The sequence below is a fragment of the Tamandua tetradactyla genome, chromosome 23, assembly GCF_023851605.1.
Source record: "Tamandua tetradactyla isolate mTamTet1 chromosome 23, mTamTet1.pri, whole genome shotgun sequence".
In the NCBI taxonomy this organism is placed as follows: domain Eukaryota; kingdom Metazoa; phylum Chordata; class Mammalia; order Pilosa; family Myrmecophagidae; genus Tamandua; species Tamandua tetradactyla.
Window position 1 is genome coordinate 1,487,922 of NC_135349.1, and position 21,535 is coordinate 1,509,456.

A 21,535-nucleotide genomic window follows, 5' to 3' on the forward strand; every position below is an offset into this window, starting at 1 on the left:
GAGAAAGTGGGGTGATCACCAGTCCCAGGAGTGCCGAGGGCAGGCCCAGGGCTGCAGGTCACGTCCCGGCCCCTCATCCGCGGCCGAGGCCCACGTGCACTCTTCCAACAGCTCATCAATGCCCATTGCCAAGTCAATTTGCATTTCTGGATAAACTGGGCCACACAACCAACGTGTCGATCCCACCTTCAAACAGAAGGAAAATCACCCCTTGCTATCTGAGTCCCATCCCGGCGCCTCGGCTCCGGCCGCATGGGCACACGAGAGGCTGCTAGGGGAGGTGGCCTGGGCTTGGCCAAGCACCTGCCCTGGCCCCAGGGCTCCCTGGGGGTCTGGGGGCGACGGGGCCGACAGGTCACGAGAGCAGCCTGACAAAGTGAGGACAGCGTGGAGGCCAGGAACTTCCTCAACCTCCCGCCATACTTTGGGTGGGCTCAACGCCTCGCCCATTTTCTGAGGGCGGAGATGGATTCGGGGGACGCCCCAGCTACATGGTGGAGCAGGCCCTGTGCCCAGCATGGCAGCCCTCTGCCTGTTGCTGTAAGTAAAATTTTATGGGAACACAGCTACACCCCTTCATTTCTGTGTAGTCTTTGGCTGCTTTCCTTTGATGAAAACCATGCGCCTAAAGAGCCAAAATATTTACTTCCCCTGACAGGAAAACCTGCCAAGCACTAACATGCATCACCCGCTGGCTCGCTGCAGGCTTAGGAGAGCCACTGGTGGGGAGAGCACCAAGCCCACAGCCCCTCGGCCCCTGCCCCCGGTCCTCGCCCCCAGCCCCGACCAACGCTCCACCAGCCTGAGGGCCACGGGGCAGCCACAGGGCAGTACCAGGTCAGTCCAGACCAGCCAAAGCACCCAAGCTCTCCATTCACTGGCAGCTCTCCCACATGTGGGAAGCCCAGGGGACAATGGGAGCTAATGGGTTCCTCCGCCTGGACAGGGCTCAGAGAAACGTGATGTACCGAAAAGGACCTCAGAAGACGTTCACTTCAGTTTTCTTCCCTATTTTATCCAGCATAACTTGCCTGATCAGAGCAAGGAGAACTGTACTTTCCTCAAATGTACTCAGGACTTCCCTGCCCCCAAGGGAGCTGTCTTACACCCCGTTTTCCGTGGAGGAAACTGAGGCTCGCAGAGGGGTTCACGTTCCAAGGCCGTGTCATCCTCCAGTGGCAGACATGGCTACATCTTAAGGCTTCACCCTGGCGAGCCCCCAAACTTCAAGCCCCTCACCTGGTACCCGGGCACCCACATGCTACCCCCTGGACAGAAGACTCCTGGGGACAGAGCCGGGTGTGTGCCAGGTAAGGTGCGAGTGTGGGCCATGCAGCATGGAGTCCAGGTCAAGGGCAAAGGAGGCCAGGGCCAGGGCGTCTCTGGGTACGGCCAAACTGAGAGGGGACTGCAACCAGAGAAGGAGCCCAAGGGGATGGAGGGCTGACCACGTGTGCCCCACACCCAGAGTATCCCAGCCGAGAGAGGATCTGAACACGTGGCAGCGCCCTCAGGAAGGAGCTCAAGGGACCTCAACCCTCAGGGCACAGAGCCCGGATCTCAGCGTCTTCTCAGACCACAGTGTAGGCAGCACACACAGACCCTTATTCCAGGGTGGATGGATGCACCAATGTACCCACCACAGGGCAGGACCGCAAAACACAACAGAGGAGCCAGATGCAGAAGCATGTGCCACGGGACTCCACTGACAGAAACGCTCAGAGACAGGACGCAGATGGGGGGGTGCCAGGGGCTGGGGAGGGCTGGGGTCGTCCCCTCGTGGGCTGGGCCTCCATGTGGGACTGTGAAAACACCCTGGGATGGGGAGATGCGATGGTGGAACACTGCACCAGGGACATGGGTTGCCTCCTGGGTAGAGGACCATCTACACAGACGGGCACGCAGCCTGAGGGTGAGAATGGACGCTCCCACCAGGCTGTCGTGGGGCGTGAGTGGAGTCAGATACACAAAGCCCTGCCCAGAAGAGAGACTATAAGTGCATGCCACGTGTGCTACATGTATGTGTATACTGTGTATGCATTTGCGCTGCATATGCATATTTGCTACATATGTGTGCTACCTATGTGCACGTGTGCATGTGTCTAATGTGCTTGAGCTCTGTGTGTGTACTATGTGCGCTTGTGCTGCATATGCGCATCTACATGTGCATGTGTGCTACATGTCGATGTGCACGCCATGTGTTCATGCTTCATGTGCATGTGTACATGTGCTATGTGTGTGACATGTGCACGCCATGTGTGTTCATGCTCCTTGTGAGCATGTGTGCATGTGCTATGTGTGTGTGCGATGTGCATGCCATGCGTGTTTGTACTCCATGTGCGCTCCATGTGCATGTGTACATGTGCATGTGTTATGTGTCGATGTGCACACCATGTGTGTTCACGCTCCATGTGCACGTGTGCATGTGCTACGTGTGTGACATGTGCACGCCATGTGTGTTCATGCTCCTTGTGAGCATGTGTGCATGTGCTATGTGTGTGTGCGATGTGTATGCCATGTGTGTTCGTGCTCCATGTGCGTGTGTACATGTGTCTGCACACCTACTGTCAGGATGGTGGGGAGAGGAACCCTGGGCAAGGGGCTGCACCTTCTGGAACCCCCTGACCAGCAGCTGTGACCTGGATGGCGTGGTGTTGGCTCAGGCCTGTGATGGCAGCAGGCTACAAAGAGGGGCACCAGCCGGGCTCTAGGGCAGCTACGGTGTCAGACTGACAGTGCACAGATGAGGGAACCTCATGCCAGCCTGGAGTCACCGCAGCCCCGTTAGCAGCTCTGCAGCATGGTCCCCAGTGCTGCCACCAACGACGGCTTGCACGTGGAGGTCTGTGGTCGACAGCTATGCGGTGGCACGGCTCTCCCCACGCCTTGGTGCCTGGTTAACAGAGCCCGTCTGCTGGCTACTTCCCCATCAACTCTGCTGTCATGTGCCAAGGGATCAATGCCCCCAGGCATGGCCTCCTGCATCCACATCCAAGCATCTTAGGGTGCACGGTGACCCCCTCAGAGAGGCAGGCACCCCAGGGACCCTGGGGGAGAAGAACTCGTTCGCCCTACCTGACAGCTACTTAGCCAGCGCAGACAGACCTCTGAATGCCGTCGCTCAGCTAAGAAACGTATCCACGGCATTACCATGCTAGCATAAGAACGACAGGAAAAACTGAGATTTCAAAAGATCATTAGTTTCTCCTTGGTTGTGTTTTGGTGAGAGCAGAGGCAAAAGGAGAGACGTGCTCACCCATCACTCCATCAACACAGCAAGTCACTCATGGACCACCCGGCCTCCCCGCCCCAGGCCTGGTGGGCTTGGGACATTGCCACTTGACCTGGAAAATGCCAGCTCTAAGCAGTTTGTTTCCTCTTGAACTTTAAGACTGACTAGGGCAGAAGTGACCTTTAAAGGCAGGGTGATCTTGTCTGAACTGCAGGGGGCTTTCCTTGCACATGCCACTCGACAGGGTCCCCTCTTCCCAGGTGGGGCCAGCTCCAAGGAAAATGCACGGGCAGGCCCAGCACGGCCGAGCTTCTGGAGACCCCAAAAAGAACAAGACCACCAGGACACCCGCCTGGGCCTCGAGGAAAGAGCGCCCCACCCAGCGGCAAAAGCATGTGGGCGTGGACAGGTGGGGGGGGGAACGGTGGCCCCATCGGGACCTGCTGCCTACTGGCCACTGCCCATGGACCGAGAAAGGCAGCACCTGTGCCACACAGCTCTTCAGAGAAGAGTGCTCTGCACAGGCCCAAACCGAGCTGACTTGTAACTCCTGCTCCTACCTCCCACACAGCCCCTGCTGACGAGTGGGCAGTGATCACAGGGCCTCCTTACCATCGGCCGCCAGGTGTGCCAGGTGATAAAAAGTGCCTGTGCCCTGAGGAACTGCCCTGCTCGTTTACGGGCGCGGCAAGGCTGTGGGCCCCAGAGCCCAGGACAAAGGGCCAGACGGGCAAAGCCTGGGCAAAGACAGGCCAGGACACAGGGGCGTCCCTGGATGAGGCAGCACTCAGGGGCCTGCGGTCAGGGGCAGAGCAGGGACCCCATGTGAGGAGGGGCTGACAATGGAGGTGTCAGGGGAAGGCAGAGAAAATGGACAGAGGGCTGAGGAAAAGGCCTGGGAAGGGAGGCAGAGTGCAGCCATGGCCCGGGCACTGACAGGACCCGCTGAGGCCCTCCACGTCGGACAAGCCTGAATCCAGATGACAATGGGCCCAGACGGGTTTGGGGTGGCTAAGACAAGCCACACACGAATTGGGCCATGTTCACGGGTACCAAGAGAGGCCAAAGAACCCCAGACCCAGGAGGGCAGTGGGGGTAGGGTGCGGGGGAGGACAAAAAAATCATTGTGGGGCAGGCTATGGTCGCTCCAGGGTCTGAGTTGGGCTCCCCAGCTGGCCCCGGCTTCCCACACTGCTCTGACTTTGTGGGAAGAACGCTTCCAGGACGCTGGCGCCCACGCTGAGAGCCTCTTATCCGTGTAAGTTAATTACGTGGTGCCTGGCTGCACAGCCAACAGCCGAGTTGCAGGAACAGCCTCGGGCAGGGGCTGGGAGGCGGGTGACTCTGGGCTGTGAAACACAGCGAGGGGCGTCAGCATTTCAGAAGCTTGTGAACCCAAAGTGCCAAGAAATAGAGGTCTCTGTGACTATGAACAGATCATCCTTTCCTTCAAGCCCAAGGAGAAAAGGAGCTTGCCTTCACGCTCGGTTCTGACCACCCTGAAGCCAGCTGCAGGGAGGTGGGGAAGGGTGGGCAAAGAGGAGCCCAGCAGACATGGCCCAGGACCCCCACCCACCCGTGGGGGCGCAGCCCAGAAGAGCCCCGTGCCAGGCGCTCCCGCCGGCTGCCACCCCCCTCCATGCAGGGAGCCCACTCGTGGCTGCTCTCGCCTGACACCCCATGGCCCATCTGCTGAACGCAGATTAAGAGACAGGAAACGCAGCTTGGCCAGCAGACTTCCTGAGCCACCGTAGTGGGCTTCCACTGCCCGGCCCTCCCATTCAGTGCGAAACTCACACATTTAAAGCCTTTCTTAGAAAAAGACTTTCGGAACTTACCTCCCACCTTCAGTATCGCTCTGCTGCTTCCTGCAGTCAGGCCTGGGGGACTGGGAGCTGTGGGCTTGGGGGCGGGGGGTGCCACGACCCAGGGGCAAGACCCGGCAGGGCAGGAGCTCACCGACCCCCAGGCAGGGGCATGGACCTGTGGGACACGGCCAGTCCCCGAGCAGAAAGTCCGCCAACACCATCGCCATTCACCCAGCATCAATATTCACTAGGAATAAGCGGCATTCACCAAGCAGACGTTATCTCCTTGGCATCTCCAAGCCGAGGGGAGACCCAGGAACACCCCAAGCCGAGAGACGGGCTGCACCCACCTAAGGTAAGAGACAGGCTGCACCCCTGAGCCAGGAGGAGGGCCTGGCTGATCAGCGATGGAGCAAGAATGCAGCCCCAGGCTCACCGACGGTGCACGCTCAGGCTTGCTCAGTTCTCTTTGCACAGCTGGCAGGGGTCTGCCAGCACCATCCACACCCCCTTGGGGGCCATTTCTTCTGTTTCCAATGGAGGTTCTGGCTGCAGGGGCCAGCAAAGACCCCCCACTCCCACCGGGCAGTACCAGGAACCAACCTACTTATCGAGCCAAGTACAAACCCTTCTTCCTAAAACTAGTTCCCAGCCCCTCCAACGGTGGCCCCCGGAGCCTTCGCAGAGGCTCAGCCCAGCGTGCCTGGACGGTGGGCACAGCCGGCAGGTTCGGCAGCCTGAGCGCAAATTGCAGCTCAGCCGGGGCACCAAGCATAGGCCAAAGGGCCTCAAACCCCAGTTCCCTCATCTGTGAGGTTGACGTGGAGACAAAGCAAGACCCATCGGTAAAGCACTGTGTCGGAATGAAACTATTGTGTACCCCAGAAGAGCCACGTTTAACACTGATGCAATACTGCTGGGCGGATCTTTTCGATTAAGCAGTTTCCATGGAGATGTGACTCTCAATTGTGGGCGAGACCTTTTAATTACATGGGTTCCAAGGAGATATGTCTCTGCCTATTCTAGGTGGGTCACTTTACCACAGTCCATTTAGGAAAAAAGCTTCAGAGCTGACACATACAGAGACCTTTGGAGATACAGAAAGAAAATGCCCCAGGAAAGCCATTTAAATCTAGAAACCAGGAGAGAAAGGCAGTAGACGTCACCACATGCCTTCCCAGCTGATGGAGAAACCAGGAACATCACTGGCCTTTCTCAAGTCAAGGTATAGTTTGCTGGATATTCTAGTTTGGACATTTTTATGACTTTAGAACTGTAAACTTGTAGCCTGATAAACTCCACCCTCAGTGCACAGAACTCTTTATTGCAGGTCTTCATTCCATCACAGCAGCCACCAGGACCCCAGGGACCACCCTCCCCAGGCTTCCAGTGTCTCCTCGAGACCCTCGGAGGGTCAGGGGTGTGTGGCATGTCCTAAGGCCACCCTCTGATGTACCCACCCGACAAAGAACAAGTTGTGGTGGGAAGTGGGGGCATCTCCTTGAGGTCTCAGCTGGTGTCAGCTTTAAATGCTAGAGAACAAGTTGTTCAATTGACAAAACAGAGCAAACTCACATAACATAAAATTCACCATCTTAAAGTAGACATTTCAGTGGTTTTTTAACACATTTGCAATGTTGTACAACTATGATCACTGTCTATTTCTGGAACATTTCTTCACCCCACAAGGAAACTCCAAACCTACTGGCAGCCCCTCTCTACTCCAGCTCACCGTGGCGCCCTGGCGACAGCATGTCTGCCCTCTGTATGCATGGATATGTCTGGCCAGCATGTTTTCTATTGGCGGAAATGTACAATAGGTGGCCCTGGCGACTGGCTACCTGCTCTCGGGGAAGCCTTCCAGGGTCAGCCGTGTCATGGCATGCATCTTTCCATTCTTTTGCACTGCTGAATAACGTGCTATGGAATGGATATGCCACATTTTGTTTATCCATTCATTCGCTGATGGACCTTTGGGTTTTCTTTTTTTTTCACATGGGTGGGCACCAGGAATCGAACCCGGGTCTCCACCATGGCAGGCGAGAATTTTGCCACTGAGCCACTGCCACACTGCCCGGACCTTTGGGTTCTTAACACTTTCTGACAACCATGAATATCTGTGTACAAGTTTCTGTGTGAACATACGTTTTCATTTCTCTTGGGCATGACACCTAGGAGTGGGATTGCCAGATCATATGCAACTCTGTTTAACCTTCTGAGAAACTGCCAGGAGGTCTTCCAAAGTGCTTCACCACTTTACACTTCCGCCAGCAGCATACGAGGGCTGATATGCCCACTACCACCAGTCCTTATTCTGTCATCACCGCTCTCCCACGGCGTGCAGTGTATGCTGCTACACTTCCGCCAGCAGCATACGAGGGCTGATATGCCCACTACCATCAGTCCTTATTCTGTCATCACCGCTCTCCCACGGCGTGCAGTGGCATCTCGCCGCGGTTCTCATCTGCGTACTCCCAGCGGCAACCGAAGCTGAACCTCTGTTCATATGCTTGTGGACCACATACGCTGTCTTTGGAGAAATGCCCATTCCAGTCCTTTGCCTTATTTTTGGTGTTGGGTTGCAGCATTCTTCATATCTCCTGATATCAGACCTTTTTTTATAGGCTTGCAAAAATTTCTTACCATTCTGTGGACTGCCTTTTCACTTTCTTAATACTGTCCTCTGATGCACGGAAGTTATTCTGATGAAGTCCATTTTACCTATTTTTCTTTTGTTGAGTGTAATTTTGGAACCAATTATCTAACCCAAGGTCAGAAAGGCTTTTATATGTTTCCTTCTAAGAGTTTTATGATCTTAGCTCTTGTGTTTAGGCTTTTATCCTCTCGGGGCTAATTTTTGCATGTGGTGTGAGGCAGGGACCCAAATTCATTCTCGGGCATGTGGCTGACCATGGCTCCAGCATGGCCTGCTGAAAAGACTGGCCCCTCCAAAGAGTTGCCCTCGCAGCCCTATCATAGCTCGGCTGGCCACCAAGCCATGAGCTTCTTTCCAGACTCTGGACTCTGCTCCGAAGGGCAGTAGGTATGCCAGCAGTGCACTGCTTTGAGTACCTGGCTTGGTAGTAAACTATGAGTCCCTAATTCTGGATGTTCTTTTTCAAGCATTTGGGCCACGTGGGATCTCTTGCATTTCCCACATCAATTTTAGGATCAGCCTGTTCACTTCTGAAAAAAACACAATCAGGATTGAACCAAATCTGTAGATCAACTTGGATAGTGCCACCACCTTTACAATTCACGAACATGGTGTGTCTGTCCATTTATTTAGATCTTTAACAATTTATTCAACAATATTTTGTAGTTTTCAGTGCACAAGTCTTGCACCTTTCCATGGTTAAATGTTTCCTACTTTATTATTGTTGATGCTATGGAAAATAATGGACTTAGTTTCTTAATTTCATTTCCAGATTGTTCATTATAAATGTAGAGAAATGTAACTTATTTTTGTATGTTGATCCTGTATTCTGCAACTTTGCTGTTAACTCTAATATTTTACTGTGTGTGCATTCTTCAGGATTTTCATATATAAAATGATATCATCTGCAAATAGGGATAATTTTACATCTTCCTTGGCACACCAATGCTCTTTATTTCTTTTTCTTGTCTCATTTCCCAGGCTAGAACTCCCATTATGACGATGTCTTATTCTTGATCTTAGGGGAAAAGTTTTAAAACTTTCAATATTAAGTCTCATGTTAACTGTAATCTTTTCAGAGATGCCCGGTATCAGACCAGAGCAGCCCCTTCTATTCCTGATCTGCTGAGTGTCTTTATCATATGGGACAATGGGCATTGCCAAGCGCTTTACCTTTTTCTTGAGATGATCATGCGTTTTTTTCCCTCATTCTATCAATATGATGATTACATTGATTTTCTTATGTAAACCACTCTTGCTTTGCTGGGATAAATCCTACTTGGTTGTGTTTATATGCTTCTGGATTTGGTCTGCTAGTACTTCACTGATGACTTTTAGATCTCTACCCAAATAGATATTGGTCTGTAGGTTTCCGTTCTTATCTTGTCTTCATTTGGTGTTGGTTTCTGGGCAATGGGTTAGAAAGTGATTCATCCTGCTTTTTTTGAAAGAGTTTGGGAAGATGTGGTTAATTATTTAAATGTTTGCTCGAATTCACCAGCCAAAGCCATCTAGCCATGGGCTTTTCTTTGTGGGAAGCATTTTAATTGCTGATTCAATCTCTTTATACTTGTCATACGTCTGTTAAAATTTTCCATTTCTATCGAGTCAGTTTTGGAAGTTTTTGCGTTTCCAGGCATCTGTCCATTTCATTAAGGTTATCTAATTAGCACACAACTGCTCATAATATTCTCTTAAAAATTTTTTTACATCTGTAAGGGTAGTAATAATAGCCCCACTTTGATTCCTGATTTTAATAATGTGAATCATTTCTCCTTTTTTCTTGTTCAGTCTAACCAAGAACAGTTTGTCAATTTTGTTGCTCTTTTCAAACAATCAATTTTTATTTCACTGGATTTTCTCTACTTTTTTACTGTTTATTTCTGCTGTAATCTTTATTACTTTCCTTCTTCTGCTTATCCTGGCTTTAGTTTGCTTTTCTTTTACTAGCTTCTAAAAGTGGAATTTTAAGTTACTGGTTTTGTAACCAAGAAATTAGGATTTAAGGGATGATTTTGACTGCTGAATCATTATATACATATTCCTTTTGCTTTCTGCTATACTGGAGTAGACAGAGAGAAATACCTGAAATCTCCACATTGTAATATAGCTGGCTTGATCTCTGATAATGACTGCACAGCTGTTATCTTCTGCCCCTGTGATTATTAAAGTCTTGTAACCAAGCTTGATCTGTCCCATTTTCCCAGTTTTTCAACTTTAGTCTTATAATCACTAAAACAGTCCTTAATGTTTATTAATGAAGGATCTTGGGTCAGCCAGAACTAAGCCACCCAAGTCCAAATATATCTTGATAACCCAGACTGGATCTAACCGAAACGGGCCTGCCTGACATATGCAGAAGCTTAGACTTTAACCTGCAAGTCCTTTATACCTCACATCATACAAAAATCACACCCTCCACCATAACAACGCTGCCAGGTTCTCACACGTTTGTGACTAAACGTGTGATCCATCTGCGCATATTCAATAACGAGATCGCCTCTGTGATGGTTGGCTCTCATGTCAGCTTGGCCAAGTGGTGATGCCCCAGTGTCGGTCAGGCGAGCGCTAGCCTGACCCTGGCTCCAAGGATACTTCGTGGCTGGCTGGCAAACGGAAGGCTGGTGTGTTAAGGCATTAGGCAGTTGACTGCATCTGTGCTGATTCCATCTGCAATCAACTAAGGGGTGCCTCCCACAACGAGAGACTTTTACCAGTTGAATGCTTTTAAGAAGCTAGAGAGACTTTCACTGCTTCTTCAGCCGGCGAGCCTCTCCTGTGGAGTTCGTCCAAACCCTTCATCGGAGCTACCAGTTTCACAGCCTGCCCTCGAATTTTGGACTCTTTCATTCCCATGGTCGCAACAGGCACCTTTTTAAATCTCATATTTACAGATCTCTCCTGTTGGTTCTGTTTCTCTAGAGAATGCTGACTAATGCAACCTCTAATTACATTACATCATCAGGGGCCACTGTGCTCATTTAATGTATAAAACTTACTGCCCATCTTTTAATGCTATAAAACTATCAGAATTACTGCAGTTTGGGGAGACAGATTTTGGGGCTGACAGGATATCTGATCCTGCTTCGCACCTAATACACTTTTTCTCTTTGAAAACCTGGTGTCTCAGGAATTGGTCATTTGCATGCATCAGGAAAAAGAATCCATGGCCTTTGTCCATTAACAGTTTGAGATCTTTCTTATGAAATGTAGGCACTTGGAGCTATTAATTTCCCTCTGTGCACTTTTACAGCTGTATTGCCTACATTTTGGCATGCTGTGTTTCCATTTCCGTGCACATCAAAATATTGCATGCACTTCTTGTGATTTCTTCTCTAACCAATAAGTTATTTAGGAATGCGTTGTTTAATTTCTACACATCTGTGAATTTTCCAAATTTCCTCCTGGTTACTGATTTCTACCTTCATTTCGTTGTGATGGAGAAGATACTGCACATGGCTTCAGTCTTCAAACTGTTCTAGACTTGTGTTGGGGCTCCTGCGTGGCCTCTCCTGGAGAACAACCGTGTGATCTGCTGCAGCGGGCGGGCAGTCTTGCGTCTGCACGCCTATGTGTCTTCTCCTATACACGGAGTAGCAGCCCCCGCCCCAGCTCTTGCGCGGATCAGAGAGGGAAGGCCCACTAAGGGCCGGCGTAGTCTGAAGTCCCACTAGGAGCCTGCATGTTGGAAGTGACCTCAGAGGACAGCGACCCTTTCCGTCCCCACGGCGGCTCCTCACTGAAAAGCACGCCCAGCCGGGGTCATGCCAAACTCACGAGAAAGGACACCAGCCTGCCGGGCCCAGAGCCGCCATCCACAGGCAGGGCCGGCGGGGGACGGGGGTTGTCAGCTGTGTCCCCTGCCCACAGGGACACCGATGGAGGAAGGGCTGCCGGGAAAGCTATAGCCGTTTCAGGGGTGCCCCAGCCTTTCAGGGTGATTCCATCTCTCAGCAATCTCCAGGGCACAGGACATCCAGTAACTGGAGAAAACAGGCTGGTGACAAAGAAAGTGCTTCCCTTAACATAAATTCTTCCCAGGAAAAGCATTTCCCAGCAGCCCTCTCTGCCTGTGAGATCAACACCCCAAGCTGCGCAGAAAACAGCCCACATCCACCAGCAAGGACTCCAGGCAAGGGAGCAGGAAAACATCCTACTTAATGCTACCAAGCATTTCTAAATGCTTAGATAGCTCTTCACAAGATGTCAAAGCATGTCCCACCTCCAGGGGGCTTGAGGAATAGGCTGGGTGGGCCACGGGCAAGACAGCTGCTCTTCCCCCAGCCCCCCCCCCCCCAACCTGTGGCTGCTACTAGAGGCCTGCAGGGTCCAGCCCCGAGTAGAGGAGGCCATGTCCCCAGGGTCCCCCCCAGCCCCCGGGGACCGTGCCCAGGGCTGTGACAGGTAGCACCCTCACCCTAGGACCAGACATTGGCTTGAGCCATTCCCAGTTCAGAATCACCCACTGGAGCTTCCAGCAGCCCCCTGGCCCCCTGGATGCGGCATCGCCTAGAATGGCCCCCAGCGGCCCTGCCAAGCCATCAGACTGCATTCTGCCTGAGGGCAAAGGCCCCAGTGGGGCATCCAGCTCCCTGGGGGGGGTAGATGAAATGTTCTGAATACATGGATGGATGGGCGGGAGAGGAAAAAACGCAGAGCTGGGCCCACCACACCACCTGCCCGGCATGCATGCACAGGATGCAGCCGGGTTCCGGCATGCACGCACAGGGTGCAGCCGGGCTCTGCGCTCAGCGCAGAGGGCGCTGGCAGAGCGGGACCTGGCGCCACGCAGTGCAGACACCAGCAGGCCGTGGGCTTCCCAGAACAACGAGGCCCTCGTCCCACAGGCTTAGGATGCAGGCCTGGCCAGCCCCACACAGATGCCAGCACCCTGTACGGAGAGGCGCATGGCAGAGCCAGCTGGGTCTCGGCTCTCGGAAGGAAGCTGCTCTGGGGGTGTCCTTGGTGAAGGTCCCGCCTCCAGCGTCAGTGTGGGCAAGAAGGCGAGGGTTGTGCATGGATCCTTTTTTTTAAGGAGTTTATATTCCATTTGAGTTTCCTCTCATCCTGGTTAATATTTTGTTTCAGTTTGCTGATAGCAACATTCACTCTTCACTCTTCATGGTTTACAGCCCTGTGGGTTTTGACAGACGTGGGGAGGAGCTGCCACTCGTCATTCACCCTAAGAGTTCCCCATGCTGCACCTTTGTCATCACCCCCCTGCCCTGATGTGTGGTCATCACGGAGGATGGAGATGGGGTGAGGCCAGACCTGCAGGCGCCTGGCCCCAGGCCTCCTTGCTCCCAGCTCACTCTCAGGGAGCTTTGGCTCTTACGTGGCATCCAGTGCATGGAGCTCCTAGCCACCTCCCCCTCTGTCTCCCTGGGCCTTCCCCCTGCCACCTTCCCACTTTTACCTGGGCAGGTGGACGGGGTGGAGAGTCCCGGGAAGCACCTCTGTGGGGCGTTTCTTGCTGCTCCTTGCTCGCTCTGTGCCGCGCTCTTTCCTGGCTGGAGGGCTGATTAGAGGGACGTGTCGGCTCTTCCCTCACCTCCCCTGCCGCGCAGACCTTAGCTTGAGTGTTTAGCTTCCTCCTTCTCTTTCCTTCGGATGCGGCGCCTTGGTGGGGCGGGGTGTAAATCCTAACTTCCTCCCTCCTGTGTCTCCCGTTGGTTCGTCTTCCTCAGCTCTGCTGAGCTGGAGGCGGTGGGGTGAGGGAGGGAGGCTGCATTGGTCCCTGCAACTCCACGGCAGGTGGCAAGGCCACCAAGACACATGGGCCGTGAGCTCCTTGTGCAGGGCCCGTCACCTCAGGCTGGGAAAGCCAGCTGGCTGCCTCAGTGTCTTTCTGCAAATCTGTTAGGTGAAAAATGGTTTCCCAGTGTATAGATTTTATTTCTCAGAGTACATTTCTTTTTTTCTGGGTGGGTGGGTTGGGTGCGTGGCTCAGGAATCTAGAGTATACTCTTGAGGTATACAGTTGCCTCCTCCATATTGTGGGGGTTAAGGGCTCAGTGCCTACATGGTCTGGAAAATTGTGTAAAAAATTTCTATTTTCAGGATTTCAGGAAGCTCCTTAGCTGCCTCTTGGTCAGCAGATGCCACCTCACCTGTTACTTTTACATTATGTAGGGCAAACCTTTTTAAAAATTTTTCAAAGCAACCTTTGCTGGTCCGAAAAATCCATAGGTATAGACCCTTCATCTTCATTTTCCTTTAGGGAGTCATGTAAGGATTTAGCCTTTTCTTGTATGATGCCACAGTCTACTGGAATGCCTTTTTAATAGCAATTCTGCACCCAAAAGCTTGTTGTGTCTCTACGCGCGAGAGATGCGGGTCTCCTGGTCTAGGCAGACGCTCTGCCATGGTTGGTGTAGCTGCAGCAACGCTTCATGGATACCCTTTTTATCTCGTGACATGTCTGCCCGTGACTCATTAACGCCATAGTGGTGCCGCCTCAGCAGCCCTTTGGCCTGGACGAAGCGAATCTAACAATTCTGCTTTTTCCTTCAAGTTCATCACTCTCCTCTGTCTCTTGGGAGCCCTTTCTGATCTACTGGGAGTATTATGCCAAACTTGGGACCCATGATCTTAATAGCACTTACGGGGCTTAAATGACACAAGACACGAGAACCTCGAGATGCACAGATGACTGTCCGTTGGGAGAGCGCCGCCAGCATGCTCGGCATCGCCAGAGCACTGTGCAGAGTCCTCTTACTATGAATTTAATTTTAAGAAAAAATATTGTGTAGCTGTTCATTTATGATACGAAACAGAAATATGCATACTGTACAGGTAACATACATGACAGTACATGCATTTTATGCATTTATGAGTCACTAAAGCTTTTAAGATATATCTACACTGCTAGCCTTGGGGCGTGGTCTGCGGCACTCTCAAAACTCTCCCAAAAGCCCCATTTAATTTCTTATGCTGACCTGCGATCCGTGGAAACCACAATGGGCGAAGCTGTGATGTGGAAGGGATACCTGTGTTTTACATAAAGAAAAGCACCAACCTCACTGTACACCTCCTTCACGTCTCGGGCAGGGACACACCCATTTCTCCAGGACCTGTCTGCAGTCCCTGGGTGACATGAACCCCTTGGAAACTCGGTCCCCACGCTCCTTCCGGGTCTTACCTACCCTGCTCCAGATGAGCCTGGCCTGTTCTTGAACATAACACAAATGGAGCCATGGAGAGTGAGAGAGAGAAAGGGACCCAGGCGACTCTCGCACAGGGCATCTTACAAACATTGAGCAAGGAAGCCAGGCCCGGGACCTGCCGAGATGGCCTGGCAGCTTGTCTCTCTGTCCCTGCTGAGACGTCTGTTACAGCCTCCATCCACTTCCCCACCCACCTGAGGAAAGCGCTTGCTGTGGACTGCTGAGGGCAGCTGGCCTGCATGCTTGGCACGGGCCTCTCTGTGGACAAAGGTGCCTGAGCTGCACCTGAAGGCAGAAGTGTCTGGGCATGCCTGTTCAACGTGTGGAGACCACCGGGTTTCCAAAGTGGTGGGACTGCTTCCTGCTGTCCGGGCAGTATGGACGTCCACCTGCCCTGCAGCCTCCCCTGCTGGCCTCGGCAGCTCTCTGCCCTGGTGGCCTGGAGGTGCTGTCTCCCTGGTCTTGATCTGTGTCCACCCTCCACCACCCTCCTCGGTGAAGGTTCTCGGTGTCGTTTTTAATTCCGGGTTTCCTACCTGTTCATAATCGTGTTTGTCCATTGGCCTATCTTCTGTAAAATTTGTTCTTGGAGAATCTTTCAGTAGCTTAAGGAAATTAATTATGCTTTTTCTGAAGATGTGATTTCCCAGTTCCCCACTGCCCTCCAAGCGGTCATAAAATTGTCTTTCAGGCATTACATCCGACTTTTATGGGGTTGACTGTATCAGCCATTTCTTTTGTGCTTCTCTTTTGTTTTCATGTGAATTTAGAAAGGCTATTCTCTTTCCTAGCTTATTAAAAATTTCTCCCAAGAGTTTTCCTTCTATGGTGTTATGTTTTCTGTCTAAAATCTTTGTTCTTCTGAGAAAGGCTTTTGATATAAGATATTAGACGGAATTTCACCTTATTTTTTTTCCCCAAGTAGTGTCCCAGTAGCATCTTATGAATAGCCATCTTTCCTTTCCTGATTTGAAGCGCCACTGTACTGATTTCCTGTATGCATTTGGATCTACATTAGGAACTTAAAAATCCTGTTCCATAGTTTTGTCTTCTCTTTTCACATGACAGTGCCATACTGCTTTATTCATTGTAGTTTATTATATTTTAAATACCCAGGGGAGCTAGGTTCTTCTCCTCACACCTTTAGAAAAGTTTCCCAATAACTTGCTTGTTTACTTTTTCATGTGCACATCAGTTCAGTTCATCTAGCCCCAGGTGAACAGGATTTTGTTGGTATTGTGTGGTGGGCTTGGGTGCTTCTCTACCAGGGTATGCCTTCCCACCAGTTGGTTTCCTTTTGTGTTCCTCAATATTTTTGTTATGTTCATATAAATGATGTATCATTCTCTTATGTTTATCTGTATATTTTGTATTGCTTTTCCTGGGGTCTTCTTTTTTTATATCTTTCGGCATTTCACCTTCAGTGCAATGCGTAGTAGTCACATCCCAGCAGGAGATGACTCCCTGTGAAAGTCATGGTGATGGCCACGGGCTTGGGGGCCAAGGGCTTGGGTTCAAGTCTTGATTCTCATACTTGCTGAGCCAACCTTCCCAACCCCCCGAAGCATCACTTCCCTTATTTTTAAAATGGGTCATGCACTGTGGAATCCCCAGCACGTGCCTGGTGCACAGACCTCACCATCTTCATTCTAGTGGCTGTGATCGGGTTAATACGCGAAAGCTGAGGAGCTGCTTAGTAGCTCCCCACCTGCGTATTTATTGGAGCGCTCCCACTGTGGAGCCACGTTTACATTCTCCACTTGCTCTGTGCATTCTCAGGCTTGTGCCTTTGACCCTGCTGCTGCACCCTCTTTCACTTTGAAGGCCTGGGGGCCCAGAGCCAGGCCCCTCTGCCCCCAACAGCTCTCACCCTCCTGCCTCTCTGACCGACTGCTGACACTTGGCTCCCTGTCCTGGTTCCGGGAGGGGTTCTCTTCCACGTTGACACTCGCCAGGGCCCAACCTCTGCCGGTTTGGGCGCCCAGGGTGACGATCGCGCAGGTGCTGTGTAAGTCGCTTCCGTCTCGAGCTGCCTCAGACCCCATCACGCCTCTTTTCAGGGACGTGCCCAGGTCTAGCTTGGCGCTGCCCCTTGGGCTGCCTTTCCTGCTCATGTGTCAGAAAGGGGGTCTCCACCTGGAGACCAGCTCTGCACTCGTTATGTGGCCCTCTCTGCACTCCCTTGGGCCACCGAGCTCAGCCCCGTGGCCTCCTGCAGGACTGTGGGTGTCCACAGAGACCCTGGGCCACCAACAAGCTGGCAGCAGCATTGAGCCCTGCTGCGGGTGCCGCCTGCAGCCTACCAGGGCCCGCCGAGTCTCAGCCGCATTCCCTCGGCAGCCCTGCTGCTCTGGCACTGACGGACACAGATGCAGAGGTGCGGGGCACCATGCAAGTGGCTCGACCAGGGCGCCCAGGGGTCCAGGCGACGGGCAGCACATCAGCCCCAGGCTGACATCAGGCCTTCCCCACCCGGCACAGGGACGCCTCCAGAAGGAGAGCATGCTGGAGAACCTGAGAGAGCCTCCATCATCTTCTTCAGGTCTCCAGTGACTGGGCGGCGTCCAACATCAAATGCGCCCAAGGCAACGGCTCAAGAGTTCTGTGGCCCCACAGGGACGAGGTCTCTCGCCCAGGGCTGGCTCTGACCATCCTTCCTAGGCAAGCAGATGCTCGTGGCATGCTCACACCAGGACCTCAAGAGAACGCACACCCAGCTGGCGTCCTGTAGGCCAAGGACACGTGAGAGAGAGAGAGAGGTGCCACGTGCTGGAGCTGGGACAGCCCTGAGACGGATGATGGATGTAGGGACCTGCCCAAACACCACTGCTCACTCCCCAAGCTTGGGATATGCACCCAGCAGGCTGGGCAAGAACCACACACACAAAAATACCAAAAAACCACACAGAGGCATGTACTGGGACTAGAGATGCCAGGCTGAGCGAAGGGAGCGGGGCCAGGACGAGGGGGCACACGGGGCCTGTCTGCTCATTACCTGGGCTGGGGTGCAGCAGGTGGCAGGTGGCGTCTGGGGTTCCTCTACCTGAACCTACTCAAGAGGCTCAGCCCTTGAGTGCTGAGTGCCACCTGTCGAGTCATAGGTCACAGGGGAACCATGCCTCCTCATCCCCCACAGCTACAGGGTTGAGAGAGCAGAGGTGCCCAGGACTGCTCGCCGAGAGCCCACTAAGCAGGAGCGCAGGGGAGGCAGGGCCGGGGCGGGGCAGCCCAGGGGTCTGGCAGTGGAGCAGACAGCAGGCCGCACAGGCCTCGCACACTCTGGCCCGTGGCCCTCTTCACGCTCCCACCCCACCCTGTACCTTCTGCCCTCGGAGCTGCCAAGCCCCTCGCGTTCCAGCCCCTCTGTGACCTGCAGCACCCTCTCCACGGTCTTCCGCAGGGCTCCTCCTGCCAGGGGTGGACGCATCCCGGGGCTCAGGTGGGGTTTTCATCCGGGTTCCTGGAGGCTTTTACTGGCAGATGGAGGGTAAGCCACGGGAGCAGCCGGAGCCGGAAGAGAGGCAGCACTGCCGTCACGCGTGCGGCAGAGCACGTGCAACGCAGGGGGCTGTGCTCAGCACAGGGCAGGTGCTTAGTAAAGAACCACGCTGAGCAAATAACAAATGGCTAGAGGGATGGACGGAAAGATGTAAGGTCAGAAGGCAGCTCTTCTACTTCACGCCAAAGGACATCTCAGCCCGCTGAGAAGGAAAAGTGATGGAGATGAGCCTTCTCCGAAGTTCACACACGGTGAGCCTCGGTTCTGGCCCTCCTGTGAGCTCGGGGCATAAAGCCTGCCTACCAATGAGACAAAGGGAGAGGCACAAAGCAAGGGGCAAGCGAGGGTCGGCATCAGGCTGACACGAGGCATGGACGCCCACAGCAGAGAGCCCCTGGCTCACCTGCGGGGCAGGACCCGTCCCTTCCCCTCCACCCCCCAGCTCCACCAACATGCCTGGGGGATCAGGTGCACCAAGCCCCACCCCAACCAGGCCAAGGGAGGGGGCCTGCTGTGGGGGACAGTCTGCCCAGCAGACAGCTGTGGGCTCCCCGTGAGGCCTGAGTGAGGGGCAGAACTCTGTGACAGCACATATGGACAGAGAGAAAGCAGTGAGGAGGGACGGACAGACAGAGCCTTGCAGAGTCGGGACCAGAGCCAGGCAAAGCAAGCAAGGCCTCCACATGGCACCCGACTCCAACCAGAGGCTGCATTCCTCAGACGCTGCCTCAGGGGCACATCTTCAAAGGCCCAAGTTTCAAAAGCGAGTTGTCAATGCACAAGGACATCATCACGCCTGCTTCATAAAGCAAATGCTGCTCTAAGCTCAGGTGCAGGTGCCGTAAAACCCCCATACTGGGGGCTACCTTGCCAAAGGACCCTGGCTGGGGCCAGCGGCTGCTCCAAAGAGCAAGAGAAAAGATCTCCAAGTAGCTCTGCTTCCTGCCAGCCGGAGGGACGTCCGGGTGCAGGCGGGTGGGAAGTGAGACAGGAAACATCTGAGAGCACATTCTCCCCTCCTTCAAGGGCGTGCTGGTGCAGCTTTAATCTCACAAGCAAGAAGTCGCCGCTCTTCTCCAGACACACACATGGTCACGAAGCCCTGGGCGGCAGGCTTCACTGACGAAATGGGGCAGGTCCTTCTGCGGGCGTGCCAAAGCAGGGGTGACGGGGTCCACGGGGAGGGGGGCTGAGCGGTCAAGACGACCGGTTTCTGCAGGTTCTTCAACACCCAGCTGCAAAACGATGATAACCTCTACCTCAGAGGTTGGTATTAAAAATAGACTTTTATCTGGAATAATTTCAGACTCACAGAAAAGCAGCCAAGATTGTACAGTGTGCCCCGGGCCTGTCAGCGCTGACGTGCGTGCATCCCGGCCCCAGAGGACACGCCATCAGGACTGAGAGGCCAGGCCGGTGCGTGGTCAGTGGCTGGGCCCCAGACTCTTGGGCTTCCTCGGTGTCCCACAGCTGCCCTCCTCCTGGTCCCAGAACCCCACAGGATGCCTCCTGACCCTCCTGGACCTGGGCCGGCCTCTCAGTCGTCCTCGCTGTTCGTCTCTTGGGGTTGAGGCATCTGGTCAGGTATTTTGCAGACGGCTCCCCAGAGAGGGATGCCTGAGGTCTCTGATGACCGGACTGCAGGGGTGGGTTTCTGGAGAGCCTGCAGAGGTGCAGGGTACCCCTCCTGCCCTCCCACAGGGCTCTGGGGATGTGAGCTTCAGCACGTGGCTACAGAGCCCCTGGTTTCCTTCTCCAGACTCCAGTCTGTGGAGCAAGTTCACAGGTGCAGCTCACCTTCAGGTCAAGCTCTGCTGGGTGAGCTCTTCCAAAAGGAGTGTCGCTCTCTTCTCCCCATTTAGCTCTACATTTAATCATTTACTTCTATCAGCATGGATTCATGCCTCTTTATTTTACACTCTGGCTATAATTTCATGCTACGTTATTTGTCATGTTGCTCAGACTGCCCCAGTGTTTCCGGATGGCTCCTGGGTCCCTCTGAGGCGCCCCATCCCTCTGTTGCTCAAGCACTTCCTCACTCTATGGTTCCATCCTGCAATGCTCCTGCCACACCGCGCCTCCAAGGAGCCCCGACTCCTCTCCCTGCAGGACGGCTCCTGGGTAACGTGCGGGGACTAGCTCACAAATGCTACCACCTCTCCTTCTGCAGCCACCACTGATAGCTTGACTAAGCGACAGAGGAACTTGTACTGACTTTTCTGCCACTAATTCACTATGTCAGCGTCCCCTCCAGAGTTCCTTACTGGCGTATCTGTTTTCCTCTCCAACAGGGGAAGCTGGTCCCACCGTCAGCCACATACTCACAGATCTGTCCCGCTCAAGTATATGCACGCAAAAAGTGCTTCAGAGTTGCCCCCCACAGCCCACGAGAGATGGCATTACCTTCCTGGGGACAGCGCTTACACATGGCCCTCTGGTCTTCAGCTTCACTTTCCCATCAAAATACTTTCCAGTGACTCAGAAGCCCCATCCGTCAGCATGGTGATGCTGCACCTTCGCAACTCAGAGACGTGTCTGTCACATGCGTCCTCCATCCCAGAGCCTTCTGACATCCCCAGTGGATGTTTTCTACTTGCCTGTGCTCTAGCTCTGCTCTGGGATGATGAGCTCTGTGGGTGTGGGCAAGCACTGAGTCACGGCCATGCCACACCAGAACTGTATGGAAGTTACTCTGCCTCGGAAGTTCCCCACGCGTCCCTCTGCAGTCCATCGCTCCCCTAACTCAACACCTCGCCACCATTAACCCATTTTCCAGCCTTACAGCTTCGCGTTTCCTAGAAGGTCACTGGAATGGACACCTTCTGGGTGTAGCTTCCTTAACCCAGTGGAACGCATCTGCAGTTCACCCACACTGCTACGTGGACCAGCAGTCCCTCTCACCTTACCGCGGAGCAGTGTGCTGCCATGCGATACACCCGGTTGTTTATCCTTTCCTCTGCTGAGGGACGTTTGGATGCTTTGAATAAAGCTGCTAGAAATATTTGTGTACAGGTTTTTTTGTGGGGACACAAGTTTGCAGCTCATTTGGGTACATTCCCAGGAGTACAGTTGGTAGGGCAGATGTTAAGCCAAGCTTAACTCTGTAAGAACTGTCAAACTGTCTGGTAAAGTGGCTGCACCATTTTCCACGGCCACCAGTGAAGAATGAGAGTT

The 21,535-nt window shown here is 53.3% G+C and overlaps 1 protein-coding gene across 4 annotated transcripts in view; it reads right to left on the reverse strand.

Annotated features, from left to right (window-relative positions):
• LOC143666876 (mitotic spindle assembly checkpoint protein MAD1-like) overlaps positions 1-21,535 on the reverse strand; it is a 267,107-nt gene that overhangs the window by 199,967 nt on the left and 45,605 nt on the right. Inside the window, exon 1 of one of the 4 annotated variants that reach the window (XM_077140439.1) lies at positions 13,113-13,646. The exons of the other annotated variants lie outside the window; for them this stretch is intronic. The gene's annotated coding sequence lies outside the window, so the exon portion shown is untranslated. Of the gene's footprint in view, positions 1-13,112; positions 13,647-21,535 lie in introns of those variants that run through there. 4 annotated transcript variants of the gene reach the window in all.